The sequence below is a fragment of the Oryzias melastigma genome, linkage group LG3 (assembly GCF_002922805.2).
Source record: "Oryzias melastigma strain HK-1 linkage group LG3, ASM292280v2, whole genome shotgun sequence".
NCBI lineage: Eukaryota > Metazoa > Chordata > Actinopteri > Beloniformes > Adrianichthyidae > Oryzias > Oryzias melastigma.
Genome location: NC_050514.1, coordinates 820,223 through 830,271, shown reverse-complemented (window position 1 = coordinate 830,271; position 10,049 = coordinate 820,223).

The window sequence follows — 10,049 nt, the reverse complement described above, 5'->3', positions numbered from 1 at the left end:
CATATATAAGTCGCACTGGAGTATAAGTCGCAGGGACATTCAATCTATGAAAAAAAACGCGACTTATAGTCCGGAAAATACGGTATTCTGTTTTTAGCCTAAATAAAATTTAAAAACAGACTTTTGTTTTCTAGGACATAGTTTCTGCAGCTCATCAGAAATTCGCCTTATGGTCTTGCTACACCATATGACTCATATTTGCTATGAATGAGTGTGGTCCTGCAGCCACAGGCTGTGCTGCCAACCTCACGAAACTTTGGACTCAAGTAGGTTCACGCGATAACTCGACATTTATATAGGAAGTACTATAGTAAACCAACCCACATTCTCTCGTGACTTTATAAATTCACAACACTTCATTTTCTGGGTGACATGTCTTCATACGATGCCTAAGCAAGAAACTTGTATTTATACTTTTTTCTTCTATAGGCTTAAATTTGCATATTTGACTGGGTAATGCAAGGTTCACACTGGACGCAAAAGCACTGCAAAGTGGCGAATGGAAGGGGCCTCCATTCCGCACCACTCTGCGGCACTTCCGCGTCCAGTGAGAACCAGGCATTACAGGGTAGACCGGGGTTGGTTGTCACAATGACCTACACACTCTTAACCTTCCTCTTGTGTTCGCTTTCTGTTACCATCTCTGATGTTAACGGGTCGGTTTTGACCCGTGTCTTAAATCAGCTGTAAAATACACTAAAAACAATTAGCTATCATCCAATTTGTTTCTCATCTCTTGGTTACATTGTTAGGCTTCCATATCCATGAAAATAATGGTTTTAATATTTTTGTTGTGGGCCTCTGGGCCTTTTTTTGTCAGTATACTACCCGATTTCAATTTTAAAAAATGGTAAAATTAACCTCAACAGAGTCATATAAATAAATAAAAGGTTGTTGTGTTATCTGACTATTACTAAACACTATTATAACACATCTTTTAATTTAATTTGTTTTATTTATTTTTTCTTTTTAATATTATTAACTATAGTAACATCTATGGTGTTACGGGTCAATTTCGACCCATATATATTTATTTCAAGAAAAAGTCAAAAAAGTATTTTTTTTAGCAATAGAACGTTAATATAAACACAAAATGAAAAGCAAAACAGGTCATACCACAAAATATAGATTTGCGAGGTCAAACAAATGAAAACCAATCCATCAAATCAAACCAAAATACCAAATCAGAGTAAACGTCTCTGGGTGCAAGAACATGCATGTGCATGTGTGTGTTTAGAGGTATGTGTGGCAAAAAGTGACACTTTTAGTGTGTTCTTTGCAGAGATATTTCTTGCACTTGAAGCACAATACGTTTTTCTTTCTGTCCTTACTGCTTGGGCAGACTTGACACCTCTTTCTTTTAGAATAAGGTGGCCTGAGTGGGGTTGTGGCTGTTCTGGTTGGTGTTGAGGCTGGGCTGGCTGTGGAGGATGCTGTTGCGGATGCTCTTTGTGTTGCTTATGGCGTGGACGGAGTATGTATGTACGTATGTAAATACTGGGTATATATTGCCGGAAGGGGCATCCAGTGTCACCTCTGGCCCTGGGTTGAACATCTGTGGAAGGAGCTGCGTCCATCTCTCCAAGACATCCCTGATGGGGGCAAGCTTGTCAGATCTTGCTCTGGTATCTCCGTTGTCAAATCTAAGGACTCTTGATATCATGCGAAAGGTCTGAAGTGACATTCTTGCATGGAAAATATTTCTGCTTGTCGATGCGTCCAAAAGATCAGTGGCCTCATTGCAGGATCTGTACACTCCAACAAGAAGAACACCAATATAGGCATCTAGGTATTCCTCATCAATGTCTTTCCACATGTCACCATGGACTTTTTTTCCTTTCAAGTTTGTCATTGCAAAGTTGACTCTTTTTAGTGACAATGGCATAAATAGCTCAAAAAATGTCTTGATGTCACTGACTCTTGTCACAGCAAACCTTGTGATTCCTGGGGTCATTTTGATTACATTTGCAGCAGCTGCCCTGCCATGTTCATCATGAAGTATTCAGCTGAAATTAGAGATGTGCACTGCAAGTCTAATGACCATTCAAATTAGTGAATTGACGTAACATGTCTGGACATCCTCATCTTTGTTTGTTTTGTTTTTGTGCAGATATACTGGAAAACAGGGCAAAATGAGAATCCCCAAAAGCTCACATGATTGGTAGAGGAGCTGGCTGTCAGTGTTTTGGCTGACAGTGCACTTATGATTTAAGTTTTGGTTCTAATTATTGCTTTATGATCTTACTTTTATAAGTGGGTCGAAACTGACCCGAACAACACAAAGGTCATAATTTCAACCAGAGCATTTTATAATTTAGTGAAAATATTTTTTTTTGTTTTATTTTGTTGAAATAGAGATTCTTGACAAAGTCAAAAAGCCTTGACGCAATAAACTAATTTACATGTTTTTTAATGCATTTAAAACTTGAAAACGGGTCGGTGGCGACCCGAACACCAGAGGAAGGTTAAAACAGATGTGTTGTTTTTTGACTCATTTTTTGTGTGTCCTGTAAATAGGCTCATCTTGTGCTGGTTTTTACGCATCTTGTGTTACTGAACATCAGGGAAAAGACACACAAAAGGTGTGTTAAAACAATTGACCAATCATGTAGCTGAATTAATGAACGCGCCTTGTACCTTCTAAAACTTCCCATTTAAAAAAGTAACTGGAGGCCATTATTACAGATTGCATTTAGATCAGAAAATTAGAGGTGAGATTACTTTTTTTGTTAAAAATGCATAAAATATTGCTCACAGTTATCAAAGTATTATGGTTGGATGAGTTGTATTCTTACTTGTTTGCTGTGACGATTAAAACAGCTTGAATACAACACGGTGAACAAAATGTTATCTAGCTTATTGATACAACACTAGCTAATCATAGGAGAAAGGGGTAAAAGCAGGTGAAACACACGAAAACTTTGAGTACAGTGGAAAATAGGTTTTATTTTGAAAAATGTAGCGGACGCACTTTACACTCCCTCTCATAATTTCCGGTTTAGATTGTTAATAGCCCCAAATTCACAAAAAAGTATACTGGCGTTCTGCAAAAATTTGAAGCCAGGCTGCACTGGCAGGAATGGACCAGATGCAGTGGCTCTCACATTTTTTAAGTTATGGAAAGACTCTGGCGTCCGCACATTCTCTCCAATTGGTTTACAGCCCCAAGTTATTGGTGTAACAAAAATGGTGAGGAATATTGGAGCTATCTAGGCTCTACAGTTTTGAGCCAGATCATAGTTTGGACAAGGAAAAAAAGAAAGACGTACATGGATCAAATCATCTACTAGTAGATGCATCGAAATGGAGCTTATTACTTGTATGTAACAAGTGCAATTTTTTTATCTGCTCCTGAATCAAGAAATACTCAGATATTGAATTTTAAGCCTAATTTTTTTCTAGTATATGTCCTCCATCATGAAAAAAAGTGCTACAAGAACATGTTGAAAATACCAAAGACACGATTTTAATTGGACTGCGTCTTTAAAGAATGTTTAAATGTGGGCAAACAAAGATGCATTCCTAACGTAGGTTGATGTAAAGGCTGCGTTTACATAAACATGTAATGTCTACTCGGATTAGAACTCAACACCCTGGACTCCCACGTCCCCACATCCTCTGGCAGATACAAATGCAGTCTGCAGCGTAAAGACACAATAAGAGCAAAATCTCAGAATAAATTATTTGATTAATCCATAATTTATCAGATACTCCAGAGGCACAGACTCATTTCCAGCACCAAACACAGCATAAGCCAGAGTAAAACATTTCTGTAAAGATTAAGGAAGCGTTTTTCTTGCTGAGGATGTCTCTGTGTTTCTTGAGAGTGGTCACATGAGGAACATGGAACTGAAAGTGCTGAGAAGCTGTCAGAAGCTCATGGCTAAACTGTTGAGGGTGCCAAAATCTTTGTGAATAAAACACTTCTTTCAGGTCTCTTAATAGCAGGGTGTTTTTTTAAAGCTTGTTATGTTTTCAAGGTTTAAGAAGTGCGGAAATTTTCAATAAATGTCTTCAAAATGCTTGAAGCTAAAATAACAAAGAGATCTATAAGACTGTCTAAGTGTGGAAATAAAATGATTGTGGAAGTTGGGGTAAAAAAAGGACACAAGGTTTATCTGTTCATCTATTTTTAGGAAAAAAAGAAAAAAAAAGAACACATTTAGTTGTTGTCTGGCCTTCTTTTAATTTGATATTCATGTTACATGTGTTTCCTTGTAAAACCTGAATCGGTAAACTGTTTTGGAAAAGCTTGAGCAAGAGGTTATTAGATTAAAAAAATGAAAAAGAAGTATGAAACATCCAAGGAAGTCTCATAACAATGACCGTTTAATTGTTTTAATGAAGTAACTGGGTAGTTGCAGCATACTTGTGCTACATTTAAATATTTTCCAAAAAAAAAAAAAAATCCATAAAGTTGTTAGTCGTCACACGTCTCAGACTTGATCTGTCACGGAACGGACAGACAGCTGGATACAATTCTATTGCCCAACTTTTTCAAAGTGTAGAATCTAGTGTATTTCAGAGTCCCAGTGTGATAAAAATGTTATATCCACAACAAGCAGATTTAATCTTTTAAAGAATATTGTTCACTTTTCGGCATGCCCGCTCAGGGGATGCCACAGCTTAAACAGATCTACACATTTTGCTTGGCTCAGTTTTACACTGGATGCTCTTCTGGCACAATCCTGTATTTTATCTGGACTGGGGACCTGCACAGGAAAGCTACATAGTTAGGCAGTAGTGTGAAGTGTGTTGCCTATGAACCAACACTGGATCAAGCTCATCGTGCCCCTATGCGCCAGTCCTACACGCAACCAACTGAGCCATCCATCCTTGAAAGAACGTGGTTGATTTTGAAATACTACATTGGGGGACTGTTCATGAGAGTACTTGAATCATTTTTCCCCATTTTTGTATCTTTTCAAATCAGTTTTATTGATATTTGAAAGTTCTAGATCAGGTGTGTCCATCAGTCCTAGAGGGCTGGCCTCCTGCTGGTATTCCAGAAATCCTGCCTTATCTGCTGCTGATCACCTGGATCAGGTGTGCTTGGCCAGTAAGGAGCTTCAATAACAGGTTGTTTGGAAATCATATAAGACACCGGTCCTCGAGACCCTATAGATGTTAGTTTTCTGAACTTTGTTTCAGGATTCACATTTTCACAAGAAGAAATTCTTACTAAAAAGACAACTATACATGTCATATAATATGAAGACAGGAAGACAGCCTTTGGCAAAACACTCAGATAAGATAGTGTCTTATGAAAATGTAAATGAGCCGCTTAGATTAGGGTTTTAGTGAAGAAGGGTCATTTTGATTGTAAGGAGACAGAGATTAAACAAAATCTGAGTCCAATAGGAGGGTTAGATACTGCCAAGAAAAGTATCGGTTGAAGTTCCTTCTTGATACATAGAAACAGACAACAACTAGATTGAAAATACCATTTTTTTCCAATGCACCTAATTACCCAACCAATATTTACATATCTGGCATTCAAGTTGTATACACAAATTTGATATGTCATTCACAGAGAAGGATGATAATACCGGAGACGGATTGAACAACAAAGAAATAAGTTAATGATCATTTTTGAATCAAGATTTGGCAAACCACTATTAATACTTTTACTGACTTTTTGTATAAAACTTTATATACAAAAAAAAAAAAACATTCTAAATAGTGAATACTTATACCACTTTAATACCTTCTTAGAAGGCCCAAAGCCCTGTACAGTCACACTCCCATTCACACACTGATGGCGGCTCTGCTGCCGAACCCTTGTGCCAGCCTGTAACCATCAGGAGCAAGGTAAGGTCGAGTGTCTAACTCCAGGTGCTATGTGCGAGAACCAAACCTGCAATCTTGAGACCAGAGGTTGGCTGCTCTACCTATGCACCACTGTCACCCCCATTCTACTGGTTATTCCATAGAGGCTAATTCCATGTTCTGACTCTAATTCACAGGAACACATTGATCATATTCAACTATGCAACCAGGGCCTGCGACAGACTGGCAACCCGTCCAGGGTTAGTTTGACTTTGCCATCAAGTCTGAACTTTGATATTGGTATTTTCCAAGCACTAGATGACCGTCAACTATTGATGATGTCATCGAGCAGTAATTACAACCAAACTTATATACACTATTTTCCATATCTCTCAACTTGGAGGGATAAATAAAGGGGTAGGGGAGCAATTCGCTTCGCCTTGATCTATAGCCAATTTTTAGATGTTTCTTTTAAACTCTTCTCTTTTTATTAGACTGAAGGCCTAATGTCGATTTCAACTTTTATTTTAGCACTGTCTTAAGGTGATCCCTGAGGTTTTCCTTCTTTGGATCAATTTCACTCCTCACCTCGTACCCAGCAAACCAACCAATGGAAATTTAGCCAATTAGGATTTTGTCTCATCGTCTTCCTCTTAAGTGTCTGTCAGTGTGGAACCTATTAGCAACAGATCTATTTCTACAGAGTCCTACAAATGTTATTACCTATCAATTTGCCTGCTGTTACAGCCAAATACATTTAACCAGTGGTGTTTTTAGGTTACATATTATGTTTGCTGTTTTAACTCTTTAACTACTCAGCCAATACAAAATAAATAAAATATATATGTATATACATTTTTTTCACCTGCTTATTGCCTTGGAAGAGTGAAACACACAATGTTTTCAATAGTATGCTGCTGTACCATTTGGTTGGGTAGGTAGTTAAAGGGTTGCTTAAGCAACTCTAGCTACTAGGGGGTGTAAGTAAATATCAATTGAGTGAAATATCGCAATACCTCATTTGGCGATACTTGAATCTATTCAAATTGCAGCCAAGAAAATATTTAACTAGAAAAGTTGCATTATCTCCAATAATTTTAGTGTGAATGCATTTTGTTGAAAGTTCTCTGAATATACTGAAGCTTTTTACTGAAAACGGTGATGCAATTTACTTTGATTGCTGAAGGGATTTGCTGAGAAACCAAAAGCTATTTGCAAAAGTTAAATTTACTAAAAAAATTAATGTTGTTAAACAGAAAATCTTCTTAAAGAAATATGAAAGGGTGCTAAAGATTACCTAAATTTCCGAAAAGTGTAAAATAAAAATTGCTTAAAAATCTTCAATCCATGCCATCTCTGCAAAATATTTAGTGTGTTACTTATATATTAGCTAAACACCAAATAAGCCCCATAAAACTTTAGTAGATGCCAAAAAAGGCAAAAAAAGCCAGCCCGTTGTTTAAATACAAGCTAAACTTAAAAAACCCTAAAATTCCTGAGTAACATAAATTAGTCAAAAACATTAACCTGATGTTAAAATAGAAGTTAAACTCTAAATCTGTCTGAAAATACCTCAGTAGATGCCAAATTACCCAAATGAGTTAGCATAATGCTAATATATTACCTCAATGACAATTTTTTTAATAATACTATTAAAGATTAAAACATAGGCCAAGAATAACTATCCATGCTTGTTTGTAATCTCAGTAAAATACTGAATTTGAAGACTTTCTCATTCATTTCTTATGGGGCATATTTTGCTCAATATTTCAAAAAGTTGACGAATACCAAAAAATACAAGCAGTAATGTCCTGAGCAAGCTGAACGTTTTAATACCAAGATAGCTGAAATTTATGAATATGTGATTGAGTCTTTCTGTGCCGAAAAACGTTCAGAAAGGAGCAGGAGAATCACTATAATGTGAATGCTCACAATTACTGGAATGTAGTTCCAAGCCAAGCTATTATTGGTACCATAAAAAAAACTTTGTTTTTGGTGAAAAAATTCTGCTGAACTTTACAGCAAATGAATCTAATACAGCAATCTGATGAATCAGAGTGATCTGTACAATGCTCAATTAAATTTTATTTATATAGCCCAATATCACAAAAAATGGCCATATTGGCCTTAGACCCTCCTTCCCAGTAAGGAAAAACTCCTGATAAACATGATTCAGGAAAAAAGAAGAAACCTTAGAGATTTCTACACGAAGGAGGAATCCTCTCCCAGGATGGACAGGAAATTTACCAGGACCATTAAAGAGGAATTAGCTTATCTAACTCTACAACTACATATTTGAATCAAGGTCAGCCAGATAGGACTGGGGGACAGGTGGGGCAGACGTCCACAGCCAATATGAGTCGGAGGTGAGGCCCACGGCCATGAACAGGAGCACGGAGAATCACCTGGACTCTGAAATCTCTCCAGCTCCCCTGCAGTCGAGTGGGAAAGAGTAACAACACGTGAATCACACTGCACCAAACAGAAGCACAGAGAACTAAACATGATAAATAATAAAGAATAGACAAGAGGTGAAGTAAATGAGAATAGAGAACAGAACCCCAGAGGTGATGTGGATTATAATGATGATAGAAAATCTTAATTTTTTAGCGTATCAATATTAATGAGAGCTACAGCAAAGGGAATGGATGCTAGGTCCCAGATTATTAAAGCAACTTTCCTCTGCTGAGTTCCTTGGAGAAATAGCGTCCATCTAAAAAAAGTCTGACATTACAGCGATAAGCAGGGAGATACGCGTTTCCTTCTGCATGCGTGAAAAGAAAACATTCATATTTTAGTGGGTTTAAAATGTAAAAACACTACCAAATCTATTTAAGTGCATGTACATGTTTTCTTTTAATATTGCCTAATGCCCCCTTGATAACTCCTCGACTGTACATGCTGTTAGCTTGCAGAGATCACATGCACTTTCAAACGCAGTCATTTGCAGCAAAAAAGTCTTTGACTGAATCCCCATTTGCAGATGTTTATGGAGACGTCTGTGCTTTGCTGGAAACCGTGAGGCTTCTCTGCCATTGTCTCAGCTCCACAGATGAAAGGGGCTCTGGATGCGCTTATAGCTATGCCACAGGGAGGGCAGCAGAGCAGCAGCTATACAACTCCGATTCCATGCTTGTCCCCAGAGCATTCATGTCAATGAACCCTGCTTGTGGAAGCCTTGTCAGGGGACGCTCTCCCACACCGAAACTGGGCGTCTGCTGTGGTGCGATAGCCTTTCAAGTACATTATCACACAGGGCTATTCTTCTTGAGTATGCTATAAAAGGATTTGTGATAGATTCATAACATGCCAAGCTAAATAATTTGTGTTGCAGAGATGGAGCAGGGGGGGAGGTTGTCTTTTTGTTCTTTATTCTTTCCTTTTCTGCCAGCTTTGGGTCTTTGGCATATTTTATTTTAAATTTGGAGTCTTTGTAAACGAGGCTTTCAAGGATCATCCTGGTTGTTTTTGACATATTAGGAGGACACATCACAAAACGCCTTTACGTTTCATACAGAATTTAACATCTATTAATAACAAAGCAAAACATTTTTTTTACTTAACTGCATCAATACTTTGAATCAAAGTCTCTGCTCTTCATCAAACGAATATGTAATTATTCCAATGAGGTAATTACAGTGTGTTGAAGGCCCATAACACTGATCGCTTAATTATTTTGATGAAATAAACAGGCTAGTTGCTGCCAACTCGTGCTGCATTTAAAGATTTGCTGTTACTCATGATAATTAAAAACATCTCAGATCTACCAACTTTTCACAGACGGTGTGAAACAAATGTTACAACAACAAGCTGATTTCATCTGTTTCAGAAAGTGGTTAGAAAAACTGGTGAACTTGGTGAAATTTCTCGCTGGGAAACTTCAGTCTAAACATGAGCCGCAGACCACAGCATGAGGAACAAGCAAAAAAGCTCAAGGACACCGACTGAGAGGATGTGAAAACATACAGGCATCACAGTACTGAATTGTTTTTGTTTTCTAGGTGCTTTGAACTCGCCTTGACAACCCTTTAATACATTTATTTAACCTCTTTTATAATCACATTTTTTATAAGGCCGTGCAAAGTCAAAGTAGATACTAAACTTTGTCATTTTTATTAAAATTTTTTAGCTTAACTTTTTACCAAATGACATCTATTTATCTTCAAATAAATCCGTATAGTACTCTGAGCCAGTTGAAATTAATAATTTTCTGTTACAAACATGTATATGACCAGGCTAAGTGCATCTACAAAGCAAAAGCTTTGTCTTGAATTGAATAT